Genomic DNA, 27,861 nt, shown 5'->3' on the forward strand with positions numbered 1-27,861 from the left:
GTCACAAAATCACTATGTAAAGCTTCCTGTCAAACATAAGTGCTGAGAATTTTCTCCCACAGTTGGGGAAGAGCTATGCAGGTAGCTGGTAGGAGGACACCTAGAGACGTTGCTAACACAGTCTCTGTGTTTGGGCAGAAAACATGCTGGACAATCAAAGTGAACAGTAATGATAGGGCAGAAAGGCCTGTGGATCCTGGGCACAGCAGAGGAAGCAAAGAGGCCAGAAGTGGCCTGTGCTCAGCTTACCTGTGACCCAAGAAAGAGATCACAGGAAATTGTAAGAAACAGTGAAGCTGCTCTTCTCTGGTGCCTGACTTTTCATTTTCTTGATTCTGCTATCTCCACCATTGTTCATGTCATGGATCCCCAGGAACCAAAGTCCTGACTGAAGAAACTCAAATGGATCTGGCCTGGTGTTATGGTTCAGCTGTGGTGTTCCCCCTAAAGCTCACATGTGAGACAATGCAAGAAGGTTCAGAGGAGAAATTATTGGATTGTGAGAGTTGTAAACCACTCAGTGAATTAATCCCTTGATTGGGATTGACTGAGTGGTAACTGAAGTGGTAGGATGTGGCTGGAGGAGGTGGGGAATTGGGATGTGTATTTGGTGTATATATTTGTAACTGGAAAGTGGAGACTGTCTATCTGCTTCCTGATCATCATGTGAGCTGATTCCCTCTGCCACACTCTTCCTCCATGATGTTCTGCCTCACCTTCTGTCCTGAGGAATGGAGCCATTTGAGCCCTTGAATAAACGTTTCCTCCTAAAATTGTCCTGTTCAGATCTTTAGTCACAGCAGCAAAAATGCTGGCTAAAACCTGGCCTCTAGAAATTCTCAGGACCATGAAGGAAAAAGAACAAGGCGTAACTATTGCCTAGGGGAGCAGTACAGGAACCATTCCAAGATGTCTCAGACATCTACTTTATTCTGGACAAGTGAGTGGCCCTTCTGTTGCTCCTCCAGGTGGCCTTAGAGAGCAGCAGGACCTCAGTCACTGCAGGAAGAACATGGCCTTAGGGGACTGCAGCTTCTGCAAGAGGACAGTCAGGGCTTGTCTGTGGCCAGACACCAGGCATGATCCTCAGGAGATTACTTATAACTCACAAAGAGGAAAGGCAACAGAGGAGTCCTGGGTGGATCTGTCCCTCCAGCCATCTGGCCCATATCTGTCCCTCAGTCAGCTGATGAATAGGAGCTGCCTTCTCAGCTATGTGGGACGCTGACTGCTGGCTTCTCTGGAAAGAGTGTTCTGTGGCCCCTGCAGTTCAGTTTCCCAGTGCCACTGCTCAGAACCTCATGGGTTTTGCTTATTCCTTCCCCACAAGGACTGCCAAGGCACAATCCCTGCACTGACAGGAGCAGGTGGCTTTGCCTCAGTGTGGCTCTGGAAAAACTAGTTTGTGCCTTAGGCACCTGCTGGCTGTCACTGAATGGAAGAGAGGTGGGTGTTTGGTCCTGAAGAGATGGCCTCGATTCCATTCTCAGCCCTGCCTGCTGGTCTAGAAATGAACATGTACTTCACCAGAGCAGTGGGGTAACCCTCCAAAGCTTGTGGAGGCGCTTGTTGGTCTCCAAGACCTTCTTTCCCCTGCATGTTGGGCATTTTCTAAACAGCCTGATGTGTAGATGTTTTCTGTCTGATGTTCCCATTTGGAGTGTGTTCCTAGGTTGATCACATTTCCAGAGGCTGTTAGAGGTGATAAGACCTGGGATGTCTGGGCTGTGCTCTTTTCACCGTCCCAGTCTCAGCTCCCCTGATATTTATCTTTCTCCATGGATTCTAACCATTCCTTGAATATGGCCCCATTCCAGCACTTCTAAGCAAAGTCAGTCACCTAGGGAGCCACCCTGCCCACAGAGAAGAGAAGCCCTCCTTGCTGTCCAGCCTGGAGTCTTCTGAGATGCCCTCTGATTCTTAGCAAAGACAGAGGGTGGTGGTTTCTATTTCAGCACTGGGATTAGGAGAGGAATGGTCATTATGGAATGACAGTCTTTTTGGACCAGTCCTTTCAGTGAATGATTATTATTCCTAAGGATCCTCTCAGATGCTATCCCATTGCACCTGACCTGCCCACTCCCCTACCAGTCTACTGTGAGGTCAGTGAGATCCAGGGCAGCTCTGGGGTAGATAGAAAGGGCTATGACACAGGTGGCGGATGTGAACTGATACTAATTGAACTGAATATGTATAATTGCTCTGGGCATGTCTGTACATACCATAGGTGACATGCAAGTTCAAGAGCAGACTGAAGATAATGGGAATGATCCTGCCAAATGTTCCTTTAGCCCCATACTTGATCAGATATCTTTGACCCATCTCTCTCAACCCTGCTGCATTATAAGGCCATATACTAGGCCCTTGTTAACCTGATGACCAGGCTCCATTTTCTCTTGGCCAAACTATTCTTATTTGTCCACTGGCATCTGGGACTGATGAATTAAATCACCCTCCACCTTTAGGTCTCTATCTCTCATATGAATGTAAAAGGAGAAAGGGAAAAAGTCAGGCTTGTCACCCTGAGGGGCAGTTAGAGTCCAGACCAGCCTTTGGCTCACATTTAAGAACCCTGATGTGAGACACTCAGATCCCCTACAAACTATTTCTGATCCCTTGCAACATGCTGTCAAGTGCTAAAGGAAGTTTCCTCTCTTCAGAACCAATATTCCTGATGAATAACTGGCTCTAAGACAAGGCAGAAAGTCTATCACCTGAGTCTTAGGACCTGTCAGTATGCTAGTCACTTTTAATTGGCTGAAAAGTTGTTTAAAGAAAACAAGAAAAAAAGAGTCCAAGAAAAAAAGCACAGAGAGGATGGGGCAGCTCTCTTGTTCTTATTACTTGCCATTCCAGGGATCCTGGACAAGTCCATAAGATGCAACACCAAGTGTGGCTGTCAAGTGAGCTCTTTGCCTTGTGAATTCAAAGAATGAGATCCACAGACAAATGGAGGGATGACTAGTGAGATTTATTCAAAGCAGAGAAAGGGAGGGCAGCCCTAGGACTCTTTGTCTGGGGGATTTTACTCTTTGTCTGGGGGCTGTAGTAATGGGTGATGCTAACATGGACCATGGAGCTCTTGAAGCTCTGACTTTAATAAGTCAGAGTTACAAGTGCATAATTTCAATCCCTTATTCACATATTGAAGAAGACAGGTTCAACTTTGTGATTTGACATGCCTGTGGAGGAAAGGAATTGCTTTAGGAAAGGGTAGATTTGGTGGTCAGCTATTGCTAGGGGTAGGAGTAGGGATAGGAGTAACTATCCCACAGTAGACAGAGCTACTGTGGTTGAAACTATCAGGAACAGCAGCAGGTGATAAGGAGCCCTTGCAGTTGTAGCCCTCGGGGGCAGCAAGTAAGAGGATGTATCTAGAGCCTAAGTTCCCATCCAGGATGGCATAATGTTCTCTACCCTATTTTCCTTCCTGAGGCATTTATCCTGTCTTCCTGTGGAAGGTCTACCTTCTTACCTCATTCCCTCATTTCCTGGGGCAGAACCATTGTGCAGGGCCAGAGGTGGGGTATGCCACTTTCTGAGGACCAGCCCAAACTCTATTCCCACTGTGGTCCCTTGAGGACAGGCAATATAGGCAGAACAGGGAGTAGAACAATGGGAACTTGAAAGGTCACTCCCAGGTCCTTCCCAGGCATCTGCCACTAGAGCTATGTGCTGGGCTTTGTCACATAGTGACCTCCTTCTCCTATAGACAGCAGCCATGGTGAACATATGTTTTCTACATGGGCTCCAGCTTACCATCAAGAAAACTGCAACTTAAGAAACTTCTCTGAACTTGAAAACTACTCTACCCTGGACACAATTCCACCCCAGAAAATGTTCTACCCCAGAAATTGCTCTACTCAAGGCCACCAATCCACCCTGGGTACCAGTGTCCCATGAGTTGGGCCAAGTCAAATATTACTGCTTCTCACAATTGTACTGGCATTGCTATTAAACCCTATGCTTAGGTGGGTCTGGGAGTTATGTTGAAAGATGCTAATTACCCTTTGCCCAAGCAGGGACAGGACAATGATTCAGCCTGTGGGCAGTTTCCATCTGCATTAAGGCAGCACAGACACAACTTCCATCATCACAAACACAGACCCTAGACAGCTTGGGGTCCCATGGGGCATCTGGCTCAGGCTTGCACAGGGCACTGGCCAGGCATGCCTGGACTCTAGCTGAGGTCTTCTTTAGAGAGAGGCCACTCCAAAACCCCTGGAACCAGAGCTAGCTCTCAGGTTCTAAAGTTCTCAGGTAAATAAGGACACATGGGTGGGCTCTGTGGGAAGTGAGGAAGAGAGGGTCTCTCATGAAGCACTGATGGTCTCAGGTGTGGGGTAACACTGACCAGGAAGAATCAGTAACCTCTGGGGCACAGGTACTGTTAAAATTAACATGAATCTGTACACATTTTGAGCACCTTCCAACATTCCTTCATCTCCTTACTGAGCTCAGCCTGACTCAGGAAGTAGAGAAATGAAAAATCTGCCATCTTAGGGGGCTCATCATCCTGCAATTATACAGAGAATGAGAGTAAAATGCCAGCATCCTAGGATGCACCCACTATCCTAGGTAAAGGTGAGCAATACCAGAGGATGGAGACTGGCACCTTGGAGGCAATGAAGAAGGCAGAGGCCCAGGTAAGTTGGGATTGAGGGGAATATTCCAGAGAGCTGGAGGACAGAAGCATAGAATAGGACACAGCACTCAGCGCAGAGCATCTCAGCCTAGGGGAGCAGTGAAAAATTATTTGACTATTCTGAAGGGCAGGGAGGCCACTGAGGGCTCCAAAGACTGTGAAAGTCTTCTAGAGAGGGGAGATGGAAGTGTGTTCTAACTCCAGGTGGCCTTTGGCAGATGGACAGGACTCCAGCAGCTGAGGTTCTCCAGGAGCCTGCAACTTGCCATGGCTCATCCTGCATGACCCTATAGGTTAATTGATTTGGGCACAGGATCACAGGTGCAGGGAGGCCACATGGACACCCCTGAATGTGTTCTGTCACTGCTTCTTCCTGTCTCCAGGGCCGAGCCTTTTGTTGCTGGAATAAATGTCTGAGATAATCACCTGAAGAATAGGCAATATTTATTTTGACTCAAGCTTTGTATCTTTCATTCCAAGTCCATTTGGTCTGTTGCTTTTCATCCTGGTTGAGGCAGCACATCACAACCGCAAGATGTGTCAGAGAAAGTCCTTACCTTATGGCTGACACTGAGAAGAAGAGGAGAAGCACAGAGTCCAACAATCCCCACCCCTACCCCCAGGGCTGGTCTCCAGTGATGCACTTTCTTCCCATTAGGTCCCACTTCTCTAGGGCTCAACCACCTCCCAAGGGCACCATGCTATTGGAACATGTCTTTTGCAATGGGCATACTTATTCAAATCATAGCAGCACCCCAAAGCCTCAGCCTTATTTTGTTTCTTTAACATTCTAGGTTAAGCAGCCTTCTGTGCATAAGCCAAAAAAAGTGAGTAATTCTTTAGAGCCTGACAATGTCACATGCCCGAGGAAGGATCAGCAAAGGAAGAAGCATCATGAAGCATCATGAAGCCTGTACCTAGAATTTCCCACCTCCTGTGGCAAAGGAAAGGGACAGTGTCAGGCCCCTCCCACATTCTTTCTTGGGCTAGGTAAAGAGTAAGCTTGGGGCATTTGCAGCCAAGATGTTGAACAGGGGTGGCATCTGTGACCCTGGGCTGGGCTCATATAGACAAGTACATTAGGGCACACTTCAGAAGCCCAGGACTGAAAAGAGATGTCACTTGTAGCACTGGGCTTGGATTTCTTGGTGCTTGAGGACAGAGGCCTCCCTCAACTTCAGGATCCAAGTTTGTCATCACATGCGAGAGCTTACTTCCAATATCTGCAGGCCTGTCCAGCCCAGGGGCCCCTCTTTCAGAACAGCGACCACTGGCTGGCTTCTGGCCAGTCCCTGGTCCTCATAGACTTCTCCAACATGGCAGTATCTCGGGTATCAACCTCTGGATGGTAGAAAATGAAAACACTGGGCACAAAGAAGTTCTAAGTGTTCAAGGACAATAAAAACAAAAAGGATCAATTCCAATCCATAATTTGTCCATCATGAAAAACCGGTAATATCTTTGACCCCAGCCAATTCTAGCTTGCAGCTTTTTGTGCAGAGTGGGAAAACACTACCACCCCACGATCCTGATGCCCAGTTATGTGAGATAACAAGAGCCACAGGGAGGGGGAGCAACGTGGCAACATTAAAAGTTGTTACAAGCTCTCTGAGCAGGAATTAGGGCCTTGGAAACAAACAACAATTCATCCAGAGAAACCTCCCTTCACCCAGAAGTGTCAGGGACCATCTTGGTGAGGAAGAAGCTGGCCAGGCAGCAGCCAGGGATGCACAGGCTCCACAAGAATGGTGTGCAGGAAGAAAAAAAAAAAACAGTTTTCACTGGCTTTGACCCCTTCATTGCTGGTCCTGCTTCTGTCTGAGTTGTATCTATAGCTTCCTGCTGGGACCTTCTAGCCCCTCTATAGCCTGTCAGGTAGCTGAGAGCCAGTTCTGCACCTCCCCTGACTGTGGGCCAGACAGAAACCAAAGCACACCTCCAGAGCGGGAGGATGTCACTGCCAGAGGGCAGTTTCAGGCAACAGGTCCTGGCCCCCAAACACTCAGGGTGCAAAGGGGCCTGAGCTTCAGGGTGAGGATATGTGCTGACTACCACTGGGCACAGAGCCTATTTCTGACCTCCTCTCTGTCTTCCTCTTTTCATTGCCCTGGTCTCAGGCACCTGTCAAAATAGCTTATATTTGTACCAATAATGTTGGTATTTTTCAAACCCTAATAAGTTTGGACAACTAACAGTGACCCAAGCAGGACATGAGGCCCAATTCTGGTCTCTCCTTTTGATGACCTCTAAATGCAGGCCCCATCCTTTTCCTGGAGCTTCTGCCCAGGACCCCGGGCTCATTTCATGTTCCACACTAAGGACCTCTGCTTGCCTGCCATACATATCTCACACTGTGGAACCTCTCTTCTAATGGCAGTTACTGGCTCCTCCTACTAAAAAGACTGTTTTGTTCCAGATCCAAACACTGTCTGTCAGTGATCACCCCAGACATACAAATATGCCAGGTCTCCTTCCACAGTAGGTAGTTTGAGCTTTGCCTCAGTATGTCCCTGGGAACAGTGCGCCCTGGAGGTATGAGGTCCTGGCATCTTCTGGAGATAGAATCCATGCTGCTTTCCTGCCTCATCTTCTCATCTACTTTTCAGGGTAACATGACCTTTGAAATTTTGCCACCAAAGTCATTGATGTGGTCTCAGCTCAGGCAGAAGTTGAGCTTGAGGCAGGGATGATTTCTTTGGGTGGACATTTGCCCTTGACATTTGCCTTCTGTGATGGTGGTTCAGAGCCATGGCCATCAGTGTGTTAAGGAGGAATGCCCAAGACATGGTACCTGGCTCCCTGGCCACCAAGCTGTTCATACATTCCGTTGGTCCCTGCCAATAAGCAGAAGGAGAACAGTGAAGTGGTAGTGGTGGCCTGGGGGTAGGGGTAGCTGAAGCACAGGCAGCAAGCATGGGATGCTGGGGGGAGCCTGTCGCACCAGCTTGGGCCTGAGGTGCAGTAAGGTGAGCCAACCTGTCACCCAATGCAGCCCAGCCTGCACATGGTGTATATGCCTGCTGCAGAAGGGCATTCCATGCAACATCACTGCAGCTCTAGACCCTCCAGAGAGAACACAGAATTCAGTGACTTCAGGGTGAAAATGAAACTGGGCCAGACCTGTACTCAAGAGTAGAATAATAGAGTCAGTACTTTTCCACACCCTAAATAGCTTATATTTGTACCAATAATGTTGGTATTTTTCAAACCCTAATAAGTTTGGATAACTAGCAGTGACCCAAAGGCCACATAGAACTCTAAACAAGCATAGGCAAGCAGAGAAAACCTGATATCAGGTCCCATCTTGTACTGTAAGAATTTCTGTTCCTGTTTCTGTTCTTCAATAAATCCTACTCTTACATTCAGTCATCCTGGTCAGTGGATTTCATTCCTTGAAATCAGGATAGAAGAACCTAGAAAGAAGAAGAAATGGATGAAGCAGAAGCAGGCAGTTTAGTTTCATCTCAAAACGTTACTTTCAATGGCATAGGGTGCTGCTCAGCCTACTGAGAATTCAGGAGGTTTGGTGTGTGTGGTAGACAGTGCTGTCTTGGCCAACACTGATTGGATTACCATTTTGAAGCCCCCCCACCCCTGTGAAATGTTGACCATGGGAAAAAAACACACCATTGGGGATGTCCTATTTGTAGTGTCCTAATACTGGTTGGCTAACTACTAATACTCTGGTGTGGCTACTAATCTAATGACTTTCCACGTGTCTACATTTCATTCCTCTCAGTAATTGTATAGTAGACACTAGTATATCTCAGTTTACTCAGGTATCTCTGAGAGGTTAAGTGACTAGCCCCAGGTTAAAATCCTAGAAGTAATATAACTGTGTTGTGTTTATGGGTCTGGATCCTACATTTTGTAACACTGACACCTGTTAGTCACCCTTGGGAACACATGATGGCTACACCAAATCCTTGGAAAGGCAGTGGGCTCAGACCCAGTAGCCCCAAAGACCTGTTCTTAGATGGCCTTGTGCTCATCTACCTGGCCCCTTTATAAAAACAGAGCCTGGGGCATGGAAAATGGTAAATCCTTATGGTCTCTGTGAATATATCACTGGCCACATTCCTGAATCAGGAAAACTCAGATCACTGGACAGCACCACCCAGCTGAGAAGCCCTCCATATTCCCAGTTTGAGATTGGGTTCCACTCAGGGTTGGAGTATGGGGATATTGGGACCCTGTAATAACTTACACCTCGGTGATGCCTAATCTGTGGCCTAGGATATTCTGATGATGTGGCCATGGCTGTGATTAGTACTAGAGTTAGTACTTTCCCACACCTTAAGTTGGCTCATGGTCAATGGGGCAGAGGTGGTTAGTTTGGCTAACTAACCAGAGGTGGTTAGTTTGCACTTGGAGGCTTCCCTGAGCCCTGAGAGCAGATAGAACCAGGCCATCCTGCCCTCTTTGAGTCAGACCCAGGTGAATCTTGTGGCTATTACTGTGGGCTCAACCCTGAACTGGTAAAATTATCTGGGTCAGGAAGGGAGAGAAAGAGATGAATGATAGATAGATAGATAGATAGATAGATAGATAGATAGATAGATAGATAGATAGATAAAAAAGAAATAAAAAAGTTGAAGAAATAGTCAAACTCAAATAGTCTGGGTTTGGGGAATAGAATGCTCCTTCTAGGCTGGGTTTGGAAATGGCTGCTTGGAACCACCAAATTGAGGCTTAGACTGAGAAGAAGGAAGAACTTGCATAAGTTTACTGGGAGCTGAGGAGAAGCCCACAGAGGAACACATAGGGTACAGGGAAGACAGAAGCAACTTAATGCTATAGAGTAAACTTGGAATCCACTTCAGAAGTAAAAATTCCAAGGATTGCAGTCACCTTTTAGATAGGCCTTTGGGCCATTTAAGTATCACTCATAGGATAGGTGAAATGGAAAATTCATCTTTATGAAAGCAAGGCACTATAGTATTCCCATGATCCCAGGCCCCCAGAACCCACCTCAGCTTTGGGGTCCCCTGCACACTTGGGACAATATCATGCTGGTAAACCCTGTTTTCCTTGACCTGACTATAGTTCCATTCAATCTAGATGTTACACAACACTGTATCCACCTGCAGTTCCTACCTCACAGAACAGATAGCCTCTCATTCTCTGCACCTGTCAAGGGCCTCTACATGCAGAATTGTGAAATGGATTTGATGAACAGAAATCCTGAACTACATCCCTGCTGAGGTTCTGGGACAATCCATTTCTTTGCATTTCCCATCTTCTAGAGCTGTAGTACCAGCATTCCTTAGAATGTGTTCCCTTCCAGCAAGGTAGCAAACATCTCCCTACGTGAATGCATACATGGCCTTCTGCTCCTGTCTTAAGTCTCCCTCAGGCTTCCTTTACATGGACCTTTGACACTCATGCCATCTACCTTGATCATCCAGCATAATATCCAGCCCCTAAATCCTTATGTTAATCACAGTCACAAATTTTTTTCTGCCAGATAATGAACTGGATCCAAAAATTCAAAGGATTAGGGCCCACAAGGGCCCTAATGTTCAGTTACATAAAGGGTCTATGTTCAGTTTCATAAAAGGCAAGTTTCAGTTTCCTGAAATGAGTCTAGAGGAGCAGCAGATGTTGAGGACCAGCACCCAGTGGGGAGCAGGAGCTTCACCAAGGCCTATCCTCTGGTACTGGTGATCTTGACCTGACCCCAGGAGCCTGTGGACCAATTCTAATGGCTTTCCTTTGAGTTTGTCTCTCTTTTATTGCCTACAGGATTGTTATACTAACTTGGCGCTCATGAGGCCTCTCTACTCACAGGCCCCTGTGGCCCCACAATCTGCATTCAACCCAGCCAGAAGTGCCTACCCCTGCCACTGCTCCCAGTGCCACCTAGTCCCAGCCAGGTGCTCCAAGCAGGTTGCTTCTGTTGCTCCCTCCCCTGTCCTTCTCTTTCTCTGCCCTGGAAAACCTTTAGAACTGCATTGTCACTCCCAACTCCAAGCCCAGCCCTATCTTAAGCCAAGATGAAGAGGTAAATTTGCTGAATTTCATAAATGTGTGGAGATTGGTATTACAACAAAAATGGGTTGGGGTTTGTTGTTGATTACAGTGTGTCACCTGAGGAGATGCTTTACTGAATGTATTGATGCTCCACCTATGAGGAGTAAGCATCCTGTTGTCCTTGGGACTCTAAGAATGGATGTGTTCTTCTCCCAACAGTTCTGTCACCAAGTGGCACGTAAAGTGACTTATGCCAATTTCTTTATGATAAACACCTCTGATACATCTATACAATAAAATGAAACTATGGTTTTCAGTTGAATTTCTTCAAGCCATTTAAGGGTTAAAATATGCAAGTTTTTTTAATAATCCTTATTGATCAAATTGGGTGTAGAGTGACCATTTCTGCAAGGAAAAAGGGCTTGCTGGAATGGCTTCTCCTCTGCGTATTTAAGAATTTTTCTTATGCAAGGAACTTTGGCTTTCACAACATTCATTCCAGGAAATGGTATATTTTATTTATGCCACCCCACCTCTCTGTTTTGCATCTTCCTAAGCTGCCATAATGTGACCCACCACTGGGTGCTGTAACCCAGTGGTGCAATCAGTGCTTTGATTTTGCCCCATCATTTGGAGATTCATTTCCAGAACAATAGTAGGTACTTTGGAGAACCTGCAGCCCCTCCACTCTTCACTATCTAATATTTGTCGTGGAATATGAGACCTACCTTCAACACATTTTTTTGTTGTTGTTGTTCTTTAAACAGATTTTGCTTTATAAAGAATAAAAGCCCCTGGAACTTCAACTGAAGAAATTTTTAAAGAAATACCTGAGCATTTCTAATTTACTACTAGACAGGTAGAAGTATTTAAGTTAATGGCACCAAGAGCCAGTCCAGCAGGTGGTGCAGACTCCATGTGTAGGCAATGAGATCGAGTTCAGGAAGTGGGTCACAGATACTAGTGCAGGGCTGGGGTAGGATGGATATTTCCTAGCAGTACAACCACAGACTCAAGATGGCCTTTGCCCACCTGCAACAGCACGTCAACTATGGTGACCTATGGATGAGCTCAGAGTAACTACATGCAGCTTACAAATGGGGCTGGGACTAGGTCTCTTGAGACACAGGAATAAATATTCCTGGTACTCGTGACACCAAAAAAAGCCTGGACTTATCTTGAATTAGGCAGACAAGGAGTGAAAATAACCAGCTAGTGTAAGAGGGAAATCATTTCTTTTTTAAATGTGGAGGATGTGCGTCCTTCCTAACTGGTGGAGATTACTGTGGTTAAGGTTTAACCCATGTTTTGAAGAGTGACTTTAATTCCTGCACATCTTCATTTGGAAGAACCACAGTGCCTGCTGCTCCAGGAGCCCTATAGGAGGCCATGCATGGGCACTTCAGTAAAGAAATTGCTGGGACCTGGCTTAAATGAAGACATCAGTTCATTAATTAGGGTGAGAGACTTTGTCGTATAGCCACATGAACTAGAAATAGGGCCCTACATGGAGGAAGATGGTGTAGCTCAGATGGATAGATCAGACAACATCCAGAAGAGTGGGTCCCTCCACCCTGGCACATGCAGGGATCCATATCAAACTGTTTATGGTGAACTGTGACCAGTGAGAGGAGCAACAGGAAGAGGACACCCCATCAGTCAGCCATCCCTAGGCTCACCATCACCTCCAGCAAGGCTCCTCCATTCTACCATGTCTGGTACCTCAGTGTTAGCATAAATCATGGTGTTCTGCCCTAAGGGAGAGGGAGAGGGATCTGGGATAAAGGCTCTGTTCCCACCTGACTTGCAGGTGGCTGCATTTTGCTCTACCACCTTCCCTCTGAATCCTTGGATAGGCAGAATAATTTTAGAGAAAAGTTTCATATTGGAGCTTCCACAAACAGAACTGGCAATACTTCTTCTTTTTCATTTTCCTGGACACTAGAGATGCCCTGCAGAGCCTGCAGACTCAAAAGAAGCCATCATGGAATGGACACATACAAAAGAAAGAAGGACTCTTCTCACTCAGGGAGAAGGAAGGGGTTCCAGGACACCAGGAGTGCTTTACATCCATTGGACTTTCAAGGAGCCAACATCCAGGGGACAGCTCCACCACAGGGAACCATCTGAAATGGCCTTCCAGGCAGCCAGAGGGAAAGGTCAGACTTGGCTGGCTGGTGTGCATGTCCATGTTGCCCTGCATTGAGCTCAGACAAGCCTGCTGAGCTGTTGGAAAGTCTGCCATTTAGTGAACTTGAGGTCCAAGAAGGAGTGGAGGTACGTTTGTGGGCAGTTCCAATCTGTGCCAGAGCCCCAGTTACTAAGAGCAAGGGACCTGGGGTTTTATGTCCCCTGGTACATTCCTGATCTCCTAAAGAAAAGTGCCTTGGTGGCCTTATCTGCACACATGTATAAATTTATCATCTTAGGGTGACTTAAATCTCAATCCCTCCAAGAAACAGACTCAGAGGGAAGATTTGAAGGTCCAAGCTCATGCAAACCAGAATGAAGGCAGTTCACCTCATGTATGCAAAGTGCTCTGGTAGTTTAAACTCATGAATTTAATTTTGAAATGTGGGATATTCCATAAACCTGAAAAATTCCTGTCCTATTTCTCTGCTCTGTGTTGATGGTAGGTGTATCCTAGGAAGGAATCTCTGGGTCCGTTTGCTGGTGGCCCTGAGAGGGCCAGAGATAAAGGATCATTTTATAGAGACCTGATCAAACTAGCAGCAAAATGATGGCACTCAAGGGGCCCCTAACTTGTGGCACATGCCTCTAGGCACCTCTCAGTCAATATGTCTAATACAAACTTCACAATAAATAAATATGGCACAAATCAATGTCCTTTTCAATTGATAATGAAGGGGAGGCACAGGTAGGCTAGCCAAGTGCTCAGGGCAGGTACACTAATAAGTCTAAGGTTTTGGGATAAGGCAGTGAACAAAATTTCAGAATCCCACATATGGAAAATTGTGTGTGTGTGTGTGTGTGTTTATGATTAAGAACAGGTTAAGTTTTAGTTTGAAACAAGGAATCCAGGACAGCCCCTAATTTCACATTCATGAATGACCCAGGATACCCCATGACCATGCTGAAAATAGGACCTGAGAGTTAGTGGTCAAGGGGTTTCATCTAGAAAACACTCATCCTGAGAAATGGTCTTAGAAAAACCACGAACTTCTCTGAGCTAAGCTCCTTCTTCAGATAGATGAGATTTAAGTATTTATATCCCATAGTACTGTTGAAATAAAATGATTGACGAATGTGAAGTGCCTAGTGTGGGCCACACAATGAGGCCCCTTTGTTGGTCTTTCCTGCCCCACCCAGTGATCACAGGGGAGGACAGATCTTATAGCATCAGTCACCTTCTGCACAAGATCTTTCTGTGGACAGCTTCTGCAATAGGCAGTACTTAATGGGGCTGGAGGTGCTGAGCCTTTATGGATTCATCAATGAGCAAGGGGCTTTGGAATGTCACTTGGGAATAGAGGGGGTACTTTGACCCTTCAGAAGTATCCAGGCTCCTGAAGGTGGCGAAAAACATGATCTGAGAGGGTCTAGTCTGCATTGCTAGGATGAAGAGGCAAGAACTAAGCTGCGTCCCTGCTGACTCTCCCCACAGAGCATCCAGGTCCCCACATCCCTGGTTTCCCTCTGTAGGCTGGAATGAGTGAGCTCCAAGTATCTCAGAGGTCTCACCATCTATGCTTCTTAGAGGAGAGTATGTGTCCTGGCTTTCTGGGTGATTCCATCTTCCTGAGGCCTGGATAATTGGGTTTTTCCTTCCCAAAGGGCAGAACCACAGATCAGTACTTGTTGATTCCTGGGCACAGAGTTGAACCACAGGCTGGGTCAGAGGCTGCCATCTCCAGCAGGGGAACCATGCCCAATGGAAGCTCCATGCTTCAGAGACACTCTCAGGAGACACTTCCCTAATGATGGAACTAGTTTAATGCTTGCTGTTCAGTTTTTGTAACAGGCTTGTTGTCTATTTAAAAATGCTCTGTAGTTTTTAAAGGAGAGGCAACTAGATGTCATTCCTTGCCTACTTCAACTCTAGAGAGCTCTCAGATCCAAAATCAAGAAGTAGTCTTCAGTCACATCTCTAACCTCTCAGTGTCTCTATAGTCTCCTTGACATCTGAGGGCACCTTCTTGGAACTAATGTGTCTCATGAAGAACACTTCTGTGACAACCAACAGTTTCTTCATCCCACTTTAGCAGTTCTTTTTGACAATCCCATTTAAGTAAAATTAAACTTATTATGGAGTATTTCCTTTTGGTTTTAGGCATGATGTTCATGTTCTGTACCATCTTTGTTTTCTATGTATCATTGTCAGTAAAAACATATAAATTCACAATAAATGGAAAAGTAACCAAATAAAATTTTACAAGCCAAATTCTAATTTTCATATAAAAGGAATTTCTATTACTGTGCTGTTTTCACACCTCAGAAATCTTTAACAACCACAGGTATAGGTCCCTAATTCAGAACTGTCCACAGTGCCCAGAGGTAGGGATTTAACTCTTTTCTCCTCAGCACTAAAATGAGGACATGTGGTCTTCTAGCAGGAGGAAACATTGGGTGTCAGGATCCTTCATGATATTAAAATAAAATAATAATCCACATAAGAAAATGGTTTATTCACAACATAAATTTATGTATTCCAGAAGCTTAACAGATTTGATTTCATTTAGTACATGAAAGAAGTTGTGTATCTGTAATCAAGTACATTGATCTTCATCTCGCCACATGACTTCTTGCTAAAGTCAGCACAGCATACCAGCTTTCTGAGACCACTATGGACACTATGAAATTCAGAGCTAAGGTAGCCTGTCCAAGTCCATGCTCCACAATGATTTAGTACATGCTTTGTAAGATGAAAGAGGAGGAATCAGATAAAGGAGAAGACACAGATAAAACAATTAGCAAGGATGGTGGAATGTGATAGACATCATCATCCAAAGTACATGTATGAAGGCACGATTTGGTATCAACCTACTTAATATACTTTTTGTTGTCTTTTAAAAATGCTCTGTAGTTTTTAAAGGTGAGGCAACTAGATGTCATATATACTTTATATATCACCAGAGATATGAGAAATTGTGCTGTATACATGTAATAAGAATTTTAATGCATTCCGCTGTCATTTATTTAAAAAAAATCAATAAAAAAGGAAAATCAGGAGACAAGAAAAAATACTAACACTGAGAAGTGAGAAGAAAAGAAATAAAGAACTAAAAATAATGAAGAGTAAGAGGAAGAAAATGAGGAGAATATATAGACTGGCTCAAGTGCTTGTCATTCAGGACCTCCCTGAGGGTATCATCTGTCACATGCAACAGGTAAAGTCATTCAACAAGTACAAAGGATGTCCTCCAGACTCTGTCTAGGGGCCTACTCTAAACTCTGTCTACTCTGACAAACCGCAGGAGAAACTGATGTGAGTCTGATGTGGCGTGTTTGCACATCCTAAAGCTCATCTATTCCTTGTGTAGAGACTCTTGGTCCACTGTTTTTCCTAGAGTTCAAAATCAGACTTTTGTGTTTCTTCCATCTAGAGACTTCATCCAGATCTGCCTTGATCTCTGTGGCCTCTCTGTTGACCACTGTGGATGCTGAATCTTATCTCCAGTCATGCCACGTATTGGTCAATAAGTTTTCTAGGTCAGGAGCCCTGACCACTTGCTAAGTGCCATAGCCAAATAGTAATGATGCATGGCATTTTTGGTTGAAAGGTGACGCCAGCAAGCCATTGAGATGATATGATTATGTTAAGATCTGCATTCACATGGATATTAGACCCCTGCTGTCCACCTAGGCCTGCTACTTTGGAGCTCTAGCGGGACTCCCAAAGAGTTCCCATTGGTTGGGGAAGTGCGGTAGGAGGGAATTCCAGAGGAGGGATTTCCTGTTGGGGTAGTGTGGCCCGGGAGAACGCCGCATGTGTGGGTCGGCATATTTCCCGGGAGCATACAGGGCATTGGCGGGAGTTTCAGAAATAAAGTTTGTTCCTGTTTGAGTGGCTCGTGATTTTGAGCCCAGCCAGACTGCAGCAATTGGTGGCCCCGGCGTTCTCCTGGGCCACACTACCCCAACAGGAAATCCCTCCTCTGGAATTCCCTCCTACTGCACTTTCCCAACCAATGGGAACTCTTTGGGAGTCCCGCTAGAGCTCCAAAGTAGCAGGCCTAGGTGGACAGCAGGGGTCTAATATCCATTTGAATGCAGATCTTAACATAATCATATCATCTCAATGGCTTGCTGGCGTCACCTTTCAACCAAAAATGCCATGCATCATTACTATTTGGCTATGGCTCTTAGCAACCACTCACACTGTGCTCAGTGCTGCCTTGCTCTCCTTTCCTGATCAGCCACCACCCTAGCTATCTGCCGGGTCTTTCTCTAACCAGACTTCCTCTCAGAAAGAACGTGCTTCTTCCTTCTCATCCCAGACAAACTACCTTCTCTAGACATGACCAGAAGCAAGAACCAGCAGCTCTTGCTTCTACTTTTTTAGTTACAGACTACAAAAGTAGATCTCAAGTCAATGCTCACAATCTATTTGCCAAATACCTGGAAAAGACCCTGGATTATATTTCAGACTGCTTGGTCAGACTCTTTCTCTTGACAGCAATAGCATCATCGAAGGATAAAAGGACAACAGCATTCTTCCAGAGATGTAGACTACTTAATGAAAGAAAAGAAGTTTCAAAGCATTGACACTGAAGAGTTACTTATTTTTTAAAAATTTGGTGTGGTTACATGTTGTAAGTAAATGTTGTCACCTACTCTATTTTTTAAAAAAAATTTATTTGTTTTAATTAGTTATATATGAGATTAGAATGCATTTGATAAATCATACATAGATGAGTATAATTTCTCATGTTTCTGATTGTATACATGTTCTAGAATCACATTGGTTATGCAGTCATATATATATACATAAAGTAATAATGTCTGTTTCATTCTATTATCCTTCCTATCCCCATTCAACCTTTTTTTTTAAATTGACTTATATCACTTAGCATGATATTCTCCCACTCTTCATTTACCAGCAAATGCCATAATTTCATTCTTCTTTAAAGCTGAGTAATATTCAGTTGATATATATAAGCTGAGTAATATTCAGTTGAATATATATGTACCACATTTTTTTTATCTATTCTTCTGCTGAAGGGCACCTAGTTTAGCTATTGTGAATTGAGCTGCTATAAACATTGACGTTGCTGCATCACTGTAGTATGCTGATTTAAATATTTTGGGTCTAAACCGAGGAGTGGGGTAGCTGGGTAAAATGGTGGTTCCATTGCGAGTTTTTCAAGGAGTCTCCATACTGCTTTTCATAGTGTGTGTGCCAATTAAACCTCTATCTCTTACCCTGCACAAAAATCAACTCAAAATGGATCTGTTCTAGTTAGGCATTAGAACAGAGATCTTGCACCTAATAGCAGAAAAAGTAGGCCCAAATCTTCACCATATTGGCCCGTCTAGGATATGACTTCCTTATCAAGACCTCTAAAGTGCAAGAAGTAAAATTAAGAATCAATAGTTATATATGAGATTAGAATGCATTTATGTATTTGATACATCATACATAGCTGAGTATAACTTCTCATTTTTCTGATTGTACATGTTGTGGACCTCCATCCTATTTAATTTCTGCTCATTCTGTGTAGTTTACTGATTGCCTATCTGTATTAAATAAAAAGTTAAATTAGGTAAATTATCATTGAAATCACAATAAACTACAAGATTGAGTTAAATTATCTCTGAAAAACAAACGTATTAAGCCTCAATTGGTAATGAACCCCTTTAAAAGCAAACAACTTAACATATATGTTTGTGTTGTTTTAAAATGTAAAGGTATATATTGTATAATATATACCATAAAATTACCATCAAAAATGAAATTGTGTCTAACAAGATTAAAGTTTTAACAAGGAACAAAATGTGGCCTTATATCCATTCCTTCCTTATTTCTCAAAAATTCATCAGACTTGCTTTTCTGGATCTCTTCACTTAGGATTTGGTTGGATAATCTTTCATATTAATATGAAATATTTGCACATTGATCCTCCTACTGAATGTATACAAAATATTAATTCCAAAAGCCACATTTATTGCTATGAAATATCGAAAGTTTCATTCAACAGTAATTATGTCATTTAATGTCTGTACATTGGTGGCACTGACAGGCATTTATTTTAGAAAATTACTGTTATTTTCTTCCTACTCATACCAAAGCTTCAAGTGCGTAGCCCAGGACTCCCAGTGCCTTTCCACAACCCGTCTGTGAACCCTGCTCCCTCAGTGCCCCATAACATGGCACTGCACAGCTGTCCCAGAAGGTAGGAGTGGGTGCCAGTGTCTCCTAACTGTTCCTGCAAAGATCAGCTTATTGGTGCCCTGAGAGTGCCTAGAAGGCAAAAAGTTAAAACAAACACCCAAAAAATTCTATCAACATTTTTGTCTCCCCAAACCAGGTTTATTTTTCTTTTCATCCTTATAATTCAGATTTATCATTTTATCACTTATACATTTTTCCCATGAGAGGCACTGGACAGATCTTTAGAAATAATTTAGCTTCATCTAGATCTTGGAAATAATCTGTTGACAAAAGGATCTTGGTCAGGTGTGGTGTTCTCTTCCTAGCACCCACACAAGTCCTGGCTGATAATGGGGAGTGTACACCATGAGTAGGGGAATGCCTACCTGGATGGCTGGATGCAAGAAATGTAGCCCAGAAAGGCAACTTAGGAGAGAAAAACAAAGAAACAAACAACAAAAAAAAGAAGAATTTCCGTGTGCTGAAATGAAAATAAGTGACAGGAGAAAAAGAAAGAGAGGAAGAGAGAGGGGGAAAGAAATGAGATGTATTTCTCTGCCCATACCCCTCTTTTGGCTCTGACAGGCAGCACCCAAAGGCACATCTTTCTTGGCTGCTCAGTCAACATCTTCAAGGACAGAAAGGAGACTCTGAGCACACAATTCTGCACTTGGCCCAGGAGCACTCTCTCAGGTTGGCCAGGACCCTCCAGGGTGGTATTTCTAAGCAGCTTTGCATCAGGACTGACTGGTGAGCAGAGCCAGGCAGAGAGATTCCAGGATCTGGGAACCCAAAGTTCCCTATCAATGTGGTGCGGGTTCCCTATCAATGTGGTGCAGTGCTCCCTTGGCTGCTGATCTAGCTTGCCCCAAGACACAATTCTTGTGACCCCTCTTGGCCACTCCCAGCAGGCTGGAATCATTGTCAGAACCAGATGTCAGTGGCACACTTAGGTGCATGTGAATTCAATTCACAGCTATGGAACCTGAAGACCACTCTTACATCTTTTCTCCTGACCAATGCACCTTTACTCTAGGCTCAAAGTACTATGGTGCTCCTGAGCACCGTTGGCAACCATTTTTTGGTGCAGGCTGACCCCTACATGCCTCCCAATGGCAGCAGAAGTTCTTTATCCTCCTACACAGACTGAAAGGAGTAGTCTGGGGAGCTGGGTACAGGTCTTAACTGAAGAGATTCTGCTACTTCTCAGCCTCTTTCCAGTCCCATTTCTACCTCACAGTTGTGGTATGGCAACACTTTGCCAGATTGGGTAAGTTCCCTGACCTAGGATAATCTGAAGGTGTCCATAGCATAAATGCCTTGGGCAGGTGGGATGATGTCAGTGTGGAAAATAACAATTTATTGCAAATTTTTATTGGCTATTACCTTCTCAATATTGTAACAAAATACCCTAACAAGGAGAAAAGGTTCATTTGGGCTCACTGTTCTGGAAATTCCAATCTGTAATCAAGTGGCCCAAAGATATGGATGGTATTTGTTAAGGGTAGTATCTGATGCATTGGCTTATACCATAAGCCGGCAAAAGTAAGGAAGAGATGGAGGTCCCACAATCCCCTTCAAAGGCCTGTCCACAGTGACCTAGTGACTCCTACTAGACCCAACCTCCTGAAGATTCCACCACCTCCCAATAGTGCTGTCTTAGAGGGCAATCTTTTACCACTTGAATCTTTGGGGGACATTCACCCCAAAAATGGTCTTCTGCGTTAAAAGTTTTTTTTTTTTATTTCAAAATTCTAAAGTGAAAAAAATATGCCACACACTGGCAGAAAATATTTGCAACAATTGATAAAGAATAATTAGTAACAAGAATGCATATGTTAATGACCAATATGAAAAGGATAAACGCCCCAGTCAGAGAAGGGACATGAAGCCATGGATAGGCTTTGAAATGAAGGGGGAAACATGAATGACCAAGGGTCATGCAGTAGACAATCAGGAAGTAGGAAAGACAATTTCAGTCCACAGTGAGATGTCTAATCAAAAGCACAATGTATGGCAATATCGAGGCTCATTACATGTGGAAAGTAAGGGGACCCTGAGATGCTGTTGGGGGAGTATACCAGATTTCACCAACTCTAAAATATTATTTATTCAAGATAGTTTGTTCTTTTAAAGTTAACACAAAAGGAATAAACCCAAAATCTCAGAACTCAATGCTTTTATCACATTGTTAATTTTATGTTATACATAAAATTATATTGAAGTCTCTTTTTTAGGTATTGAGGAAGGAGTTTTAAACATAAATCATTTTTATGAATATATACTCAAAGAAAATAAAATTGATCAAGGTATTTCTAAAGCTGTTTCCCTTCATGATCTGCGGTTTTGGAATTCCTTTTTAATGCAATCACTGCACCACTGTTTCCCCACACTGTGCCTCACTCCAGGGTCCAAGTGCTGGGATGCCTTAGGGTCAAAGCACTGGGTGTGTCCTTCCACCCACACGCCTCCTTGTGAAAGCAGGGGTCTGTGGGGCTCCATCTGAACCTTGACAGGTCAGTGACTGCTTTGACCAGAATACAGTGGAAGTGACAGTATGTGACTTCTGAGGTGATGTCATAGAGGGCGCTACAGTTTCTGCCTTGCTCCCTGCAAATACTCTCTGAGCTCTGGGTTCAGACCTCTGAGCCACCATAAAAACGGTGGACTCACCCTGGGAGCTCATGCCAAGAGGAAAATTGAGTCCTGAGGAAAAGCCACATGCAGGTTCTCTATGATCAGTAGAAGGAGTCATCCTGCCCAGGTGTCATACCTGGGGAAAAGAGTGTGGAAGCCACCAGTTATCTTCAGTCACCAGTCACCCACGTCTTTCCCTGTTGCTCAAGTCTCCCCACAATGTACCTCATAGTGACCCTCCCACTTTGCCATCCTTGCCTCTCTGCACATAACCTGTGAGCACAATAAAATGGCTCTTGTTTTATGTCATAAAGTTTGGGTGCTTGTTACCAGGCAGTGGATAATGGGAATGGCTCCGATTCTCAGAGAACTTAGGCAACTGCCGCAGTCTGGCTGGGCACAATCAGGAGCCACTTGTCAAAAGAAACTAACTTTATTTTTAGAACCAAACACGCCAAACAAAACAGCCTCTCAGGAAAAACCCTCAGAGCCTCAACTGCCACCACCGGCTTTTCACAAGCCTGTCTCTCCCCCCACAAGCTTCTCTCCACCTCCCACAATCCTCCTGCTCTTGAGGCCGATTGGCTGGGTCACGTGGGCGGAGCCAAAAAAGTCCCCCAATGAGCAGCTCCGTGGTCTGAAAGGGCAGGGAAACAGTCCAATGAGCATCACTGCAGAGGAGCCAATCAGCTAGATGTTGCTGGGGCCGAGGAGCCAATCAGCTAGATGTTGCTGGGGCCGCTGTGAGCCAATCATCAGCTGGCAGCTGGAAGTTTGCTGGGGCCCCTTCGGCTGTGGCTCTCAACATCTCCCCCTCTCTGTTTAAACAACAAGCATGTGGTTTAGGGACCGTGCCTGTTAGGCAGTCCAATTCAACATATGGTCCTTACCCGTCATCGGATGAACTGACCTCTAGGCGTCAGCCTCCTGTCTTAGGTTGGTACCACTGCAATTGGATCATACCCGTCACTGACTACCGGTCCAGCATACAGCTATACTTGTGGATAGGCCTTTGCACCAGTGGGGGGGGGTGAGGTTCTTTGCCTCACCTCTGTTGGCCCCCAAATTTTAGACCATCACTAGTAGAGGAGGATGCAAAATGCCATGACATTAAGCCAATTGAGGGCTCCTTTGAAAAATTGTACCACCGGTGACATCATCAGCAAAAATACCCCAACACTACCACAAGTCGCTGCACCAACAGATAGTTCACAATGCATACAGGTGAGCTCACAATGTGTCCAGGCAAGTTCTGCAAGCAGTTCAGTGATGGCTATTGTAGAAGCTGTAGACTGGTTTTATCTTTGACTTCACCAGCACTGGGATGAAGATAGGAATTCTAGCAATAATGGCTAAAGAAAAAATTATGTAACAATTTTCTTAACAATTTACATTGTCTTCACCGGCACTGGGATGAAGATAGGAATTCTGGCAATAATGGCTAAAGAAAAAATTATGTAACATTACAGAAGGCACTAAAAGAAAACACTTTTCTTAACAATTTACATTATCTTTAAGAGAATTATTAAATATAATGAAAAGGAAAGGTGAAAGTAAACAAACAGATCTGTTAACCTTCTTTTTTGTTTACATATTAAAACAATCCTCAACAGTTGTTTACCCAATTTAAATTAAACCATATAAATCAAGTGAAAAAAAAATATTTGGATCCATTTTATCATGAGCGCTCATCATATATGATATATGGACATACGTACATTCAAACATATAACACAAAACACAAGTGTGCACACATAATATAATACATACAACACATAACATTATAGTAAAGGCCTTATAACTTTTTACAGGTGAAATCTCCATTGCAATGTTTAAAAACTCTATAGTCAAAAAATAGAACTGATCAGCAAAACATTAACCTAGGTCTGTATGAGCTCAAAAAACAAAATAGAACTTCATGATATGGCAAAGGGCAATAATAAAATAGATATTGAAAAAAGCATCCTGGTTCTGTTGCAGATGTAAGAATAGCCAAACTGGAGTTTTGGATATCAGTTGTTATGGATTTGAGCCAAATCATCTTCTTTTTGGTCTGTAGAAATCGCTTTAGTTAATCTTTCTGGAATCCAAATCAGCTGCTGTTCTCCCTGTGGAAACACATAAACAGACCCCCGACTCCAGACAATCACTGGGTCAGGACCTTGGTTAATCTCTCTGGAATCCAAATCGGCTGCTGTTCTCCCTGCGGAAAAACACAAACAGACCCCCGACTCCAGACAATCACTGGGTCAGGACCTTTCCATTGTCCTGTTAGAATATCTTTCCAAAGTACTTTAGGCTTATGTACATTTTTTGGATACATATGCCTTTCTGCAGCACTAAGTCCTGATGAATCCAAATTTAAAAAGTTTAGAGTAAAAAGCGTTATTTTAAGTTTATCTTTGGGGGATATATACCCCTTTCCAATCCCCTCTTTTTGCTTTAATAAGTATGTTTTAATAGTTTGGTGAGCTCTTTCAACTATGCCTTGTCCCTGTGGATTGTATGGGATTCCTGTTATATGAGTAATGCCAAATGATGAGCAAAATTGTTTAAAAGAGGTAGAAGTATAACCAGGACCATTATCTGTTTTTAACAGTTTAGGAACGCCCACAGTGGCAAAATTTTGTAAGCAATGAGCTATAACATCTTTAGTTTTTTCTCCGGCATGAAGGCAGCCCATCAAAAATCCAGAAGAAGTATCAACTGTAACATGCAAATATTTTAATTTTCCAAATTCTGGCAAGTGTGTGACGTCCATCTGCCAAATATGGTTAGGTATCAATCCTCTAGGATTGACTCCAAGATTAACTTGTGGTAAAAAGGTCACACAATTTTGACATTGTTTTATTATTTGTCTAGCTTGTTCCTTAGTTATTTTAAAACGCTTTTGTAAAGTATTAGCATTGACATGGAACTTTTTATGAAAATTTATAGCTTCTTCTAGTGTAGAGAAAATATGTATGTCATGTGTAGTTTTATCTGCTAAATCATTGCCCAAACTAAGGGCTCCAGGCAATCCTGTATGTGCCCTGATATGTCCTATAAAGAATGGATCTTTTCTGTCCCAGATTAGACTTTGTATAGTGGAAAGCAAAGAGAAAACAGTAGAAGAAGGGGAAATCCTACCAGCATCTTCAAGAGATACTATAGCATTAACTACATACTGACTATCAGAAAATAAATTAAATACAGAATCTTTAAACATCACAAAAGCTTGTAAAACTGCATTAAGCTCTACCTTTTGAGCTGATTGTTTGGGTACTAAAAATGTAAAAGTTTGATCAGGGGTAACTACTGCTGCTGTACCATTATTTGACCCATCAGTGAATATATTTGGAGCATTCATGATAGGTGTTTTTCTTGTCATTTTTGGAAAAATTACAGGATGCAATGACCAAAAAGACAATAAAGGATTAGATGGTAAGTGGTTATCAAATGAAACATTAGATTTGCACATGATTATTGCCCAAGTATTTAACTCATTAGCTAACTCATCAATTTGATTCATAGTATATGGAGTAATAATTTTATTGGGAGAAATTCCAAACACTCCCTTTGCTGCTTTTATTCCTTTGAGTATTAATTGTCCTACAGCCTCAGGATACCTAGTAAGAATAGTGTTAGGAGAATAAGATAAATGTATCCATAATAATGGACCTTCTTGCCAAAATACTCCTGTAGGAATATTTTTTGTTGGTAGTACAATAAATAATAAAGGCAAACTTATATCAATTCTATCCAAATGCATATTTTCCATATATGTTTCAATGATTTTTAATGCCTTTCTTGCTTCAGGCGTTAACATTCGGGGTGAATTTGGATCTGATGGACCTTTTAGGATATCAAATAAAGGTCCCAACTCTCCTGTTGGTATACATAAATAAGGCCTTATCCAATTTATGTCTCCTAATAACTTTTGAAAGTCATTAAGTGATTTGAGTTGATCTACTCGTATTTGAATTTTTGGTGGACGGACCATGGTTGAGGATAATAGAACTCCTAAATAATTAATTGGAAAATTTAATTGTACTTTATCTATTGCTATCTCTAGATTATAATTTTTTAATAAGTTTGTAAGTGTGGCATAACATTCTAGCAATGTGTTTTTATCTTTGTGTGCTAATAATACATCATCCATATAGTGAAATATTTGTAGTTCAGGATTTTGATTTCTAAGTGGCTGGATTACTTTGTTAACATAAATTTGACACATAGTTGGGCTGTTAGCCATCCCTTGAGGGAGTACTTTCCATTCATATCTCTGATCAGGACCTTCATGATTCAGTGCAGGGATAGTAAATGCAAAACGTGGACTATCCTCAGGATGAATTGGAATTGAAAAAAAACAATCTTTAATATCTATAACTAAAACATACCAGGTTTTTGGCAAAGCAGACAACTGAGGAATCCCTGATTGAGCAGGTCCCATAATAACCATCTCATTATTAATGGCTCTTAAATCTTGCAATAATCTCCATTTACCAGATTTCTTTTTGATGACAAAAATGGGAGTATTATGGGGAGATACAGAAGGTTGTATATGTCCTTCTGCTAATTGTTGTTTGACCAGGTCATGGGCTGCTTGTATCTTTTCTTTAGTCAGGGGCCACTGAGGAACCCATACTGGTCTTTCTGATTTCCAAGTAATTTTTATTGTCTCAGTGTCCCTTTCTGAAAATCCAACCCATGTCTGTCTGTTCCTTGATCTATTTGTATTGGTGCTGCTATACCTTGTTCTTGTTTTTCTAATCTTTTTCCTTTCCTAAAACCTTGTCTAGTCATAATAGTGGGTGCATTTTGGTTGATGTTATTTGTTAATGTCAACCCTAATTGATCTAGGACATCTCGTCCCCATAAATTTACGGGAAGATGATCCAATACATATGGCTGTATAGTTCCTTCACATCCTTCAGGATCCTTCCAATCTAATACCATTGCACTTCTATGGGGATTAGTCGCCACTCCTAGGCCTCGAAGCGTTTGAGTGGCTTGTTGTAATGGCCAATGTTTTGGCCATTCTTGACGAGAGATGATGCTAAGGTCTGCACCTGTATCCAGTAGCCCATTAAATTCATGTCCTTGAATATTTAGTTTTAGCATGGGGCGAGAATCTAAATTTAAAGAAAGCATAGCCCAATCTACACCTGTGGAACCTAATCCCTTGGAACCTCTTTCTACAGTACGACTGGAAAATTTATCATGTAGGCTGGGTATTATTAGTAACTGTGCTATTCTATCTCCTGGTGAAATTACTGATATACCCTTTGGAGAACTGGCTATAATTTTTATTTCACCTTCATAATCGGGATCAATTACCCCAGGACTTATCATAAGTCCTTTTAGAGTAGAAGAGCTGCGTCCCAATAATAAGCCTACTGTTCCTTTGGGAAGAGGTCCTTTCACCCCTGTGGGAATGATTTGAACTCCCATCTCTGGAGTTAGTACTGCTCTGGCGGAGGCGCAGATGTCCAACCCTGCGCTCCCTCTGGTTTGTCTGATGAGGGATCTGATGGACAATGTGTCCTGGGCACTACCCTGATGGGGTTGCTGGGTTCCTCCAGTGCTCCGTATATTTGTGGTTTTGGGCCCCGGAGCATTGGGCCCCCCTGTCCATTTTTTGGCAAGGGAGCCCAATGCCTTTCTCCACGATATCGTGGATAAACACCTGGTCCTTGTTCGTTTTTTGATAATGGAGTACCCTCTATGGTGGTTTGAGAACGGCATTCATTAGCCCAATGTCTCCCTCTACGGCATCGTGGGCAAATACCTGGTATTCTACTCCTTTGATACCTAGTTTTGTTAAACCCTCCTCCAATGGGGCAATTCCTTTTAAAATGTCCTGTTTGTTCACAATTGTAGCATGTTCTTGGCCTGGCATCTAAAGCCTGTTTTACTGCAGCTGCCACAATTTGCCCTTGTTCATTAATGTCTCTGGCATCTAAAGCCTGTTTTACTGCAGTTGCCACGACTTGCTCTTGTTCATTAATGTCTCTACATAATTTAATATATGTGTTTAAATCTTCATGTTTCCATGGTCTAATGATATCTCTGCACCAACGATTCGCTTGCTCATAAGCCAGGTGTTTTAGTAATGGCATTGCTTGTTCTGTATTCCCAAAAACTCTGGTAGCTGTTTGAATAAGCCTATCTACAAATTCAGCATAAGGTTCATTAGCTCCTTGTATTACCTTAGATAATTGACCTTGTAAACCTCCATGTCCTTGTAAAGTCTTCCATGCCTTAATTGCATCTGCAGCAATTTGTGCGTATA

This window comes from Marmota flaviventris, chromosome 4 (genome assembly GCF_047511675.1).
Source record: "Marmota flaviventris isolate mMarFla1 chromosome 4, mMarFla1.hap1, whole genome shotgun sequence".
NCBI classification, from domain to species: domain Eukaryota; kingdom Metazoa; phylum Chordata; class Mammalia; order Rodentia; family Sciuridae; genus Marmota; species Marmota flaviventris.